Below are 3,094 nucleotides of genomic sequence, written 5' to 3'. Positions count from 1 at the left end.
CATTTGTAACGTATGTTTTGAAGTTCTCTCGTTATTAGGGTCGTTCTCTAAAACACTTTACATACATAAGACGCACTCATTATCTATGTCATTATCGAAACATAGTCATCCATTAAACCACAGTGTTTGTTATCGATGCTGGAACAAGAATCAGTACAACATTACCCTGTAGTTAAATAATAGTTCAAATGGATCTGAGCACTATGGGACTTAACATCTGAGATCATCAGTCCCCTAGAACTTAGAACTACTTAAACCTAACAACCTAAGGACATGACACGCATCCATGCCCGAGGCAGGATTCGAAACTGCGACCGTAGCGGTCGCGCGGTTCCAGACTGAAGCCCCTAGAACCGCTCGGTCACAACGGCCGGCTTACCCTGTAGTTGTTTCTTCTGAACACATACTATTAGCTAAAGAATTCGATCGGCGGTTCTGAAGGGGCACAGATAATAACTGTATTTGTATCTTTCCTCAAAACTATTACTCCAATCGACGAAGAAGTTTTACTACTTGATATTGGTGACAAAAATTATTCGAGCAAACACAATATGCATCACCTTTGCAACAGATATTACTGACATTATTCAAGTAGAAAAGTGACGAATTGTAAATTTGACTGTTTTTAACTAATTTTGTAAAACTGCGAACTTTTGTAAAAACTATGAACATTAGTAAAACGACCATTCTCGCTAACAAGTAAAAGTTTTACTTATTTTTAAATTGAATTTTTCTGTTATTGTTCGGAATAAAAATAATGCAATTTGGCATTAAGAGTATACACTAACTACTCTTCTTATATGCTGAAGGCAATGCATAACTTCCGTTACGCAGCATTAACTGTTCCTCAAAAACATTTAAGTCGTATCCACTGAGCACTGAGGTGACGTAAGCGAAGGGATACCTCCTATTACTGTGTGGACTTCCTTTTGTCCCTTGCCACGGTTTGCGCGGCTCCCCCCCCCCCCCCCCCCACCCTGCCGGCCGACGTGGCCGTGCGGTTAAAGGCGCTGCAGTCTGGAACCGCAAGACCGCTACGGTCGCAGGTTCGAATCCTGCCTCGGGCATGGATGTTTGTGATGTCCTTAGGTTAGTTAGGTTTAACTAGTTCTAAGTTCTAGGGGACTAATGACCTCAGCAGTTGAGTCCCATAGTGCTCAGAGCCATTTGAGCCAACCCCCCCCCCCACCCCCTCCCCCCCACCCCACCTCGTCGTAGGTTCGAGTCCTCGCTTGGGCATGGGTATGTGTGTTGCTCTTAGTGTAAGCTAGTTTAAGTTAGATTAAGTAGTGTGTAAGCTTAGGGACCGATGGCCTCAGCAGTTTGGTCCCTTAGCAATTCACACACATTTCCAATTTCCTTTTGTCCCGCTAAGTGCAGCAGTTCGACGTGGCACGGATTCGACAAGTCACTGGAAGTCCCCTGAAGGAATACTGAGCCATGCTGCCTCTGTAGTAATCCATAATTGCGGAAGTGTTGCCGGTGCAGCATTTTGTGGACGAACTAACCTCTAGATCACGGCCCATGAATGTTAGATGGGATTCATGTCGGACGATCTGGATGGCTAAAGCATTCGCTCGAAATGTTCTTCTAACCAATCGCGGATAGCCGTGGCCCTGTTACATGGTGCATTGTCAGCCATAAAAATTCCATCGTTGTTTGGAAACATAGAGTCCATGAATGGCTATAAATGGTCTCCAAGTAGCTGAAAATGACCATTCTCTGTCAATGATCCATGTACACTCAGTCCACGACATTACGGAGCCACCACCAGCTTGCACACTGCCTTGCTGGCAATGTGGCGCCATGGCTTCGTGGGGTCTGCGCCATACTCTAACCTTACCTTCAACTCTCACAAAACGAAAGCGTAATTCATCTATCCAGGCCATAGTTTTCCGATCATCTACGGTCCAACAGATGTGGTCAAGAGCCCAGGAGAGGCGCTGCAGGCGGTGTTGTGCTTTTAGCAAAGGGACTCGCGTACGTCGTCTGCTCCCATAGCCCATTAATGCCAAATTTGGCCGCACTCTCCTAATAGACACCTTCGTCGTTCAGCCTACATTGATTTCTGCAGTTTTCACGCAGTTTGGCTTGTCTGTTACACTGATGCTCATAAATTAAGGATAATTGCAGAACGTGGTGCCACACAAAGTGGCACTACACAAAACTGGCGCTAACAGTAAAGGCACATAGGGAACACACACGACACAGATCTGTAAGTCCACGGTATTGGTGATAAGTTGAGAAAACCGTACCGAAACACATGTGCTGCAAAACGCCACTGTTTGCTGTGCATCTACCCCGACATCAGTATGGAATATGATCACCACGCACACGTACACAAGCCGCACAATGCGTACAATGGATCAAGTGGTCGAGAAGCTGCTGGGGTATAGCCTCCCATTCTTGCACCAGTGCCTGTCGGAGCTCCTAAAGTGTCGTAGGATTTTGAAGACGTTCAGCGATACTTCGACCAAGAGCATCCCAGACGTGCACGATGGGGTTTAGGTCTGGAGAATAGGCAGACCACTCCATTCGCTTGATATCTTCTGTTTCAAGGTACTCTTTCACGATGGCAGCTCGATGGGGCCGTGCGTTATCACCCCTCAGGAGAAAGGTGGGACCCACTGCGCCCCTGAAAAGGCGGACGTACTGGTACAAAATGACGTCCCGTTACACCTGACCTGTTATATAGTTCCTCTGTAAAAGACGTGCAGGTGTGTACGTCCACCAATCATAATCCCACCCCACACCATCAAACCACAACCTCCATACAGGTCCCATTCAAGGACATTGAGAGGTTGGTATCTGGTTCCTGGTTCACGCCAAATGAAAACCCGGCGAGAATCACTGTTCAGACTATACCTGGACTCGTCTGTGAACATAACCGTGTACTGTGTTTTTGACACCAGGCTTTACGGTCTCTCCTGTGACCAGGGGTCGGTGGAATGCACCTTCCAGGTCTCCAGGCGAATAAACCATGTCTGTTCAGTCGTCTGTAGACTGTGTCTGGAGACAACTGTTCCAGTGGCTGCGGCAAAGTCCCGAGCAGAGCTACCTGCAGTACTCCGTGGCCGTCTGCGGGCACTGATGG

Source organism: Schistocerca americana, chromosome 5 (assembly GCF_021461395.2).
Source record: "Schistocerca americana isolate TAMUIC-IGC-003095 chromosome 5, iqSchAmer2.1, whole genome shotgun sequence".
Lineage (NCBI taxonomy): Eukaryota > Metazoa > Arthropoda > Insecta > Orthoptera > Acrididae > Schistocerca > Schistocerca americana.
This window is presented reverse-complemented; position numbering follows the sequence as displayed.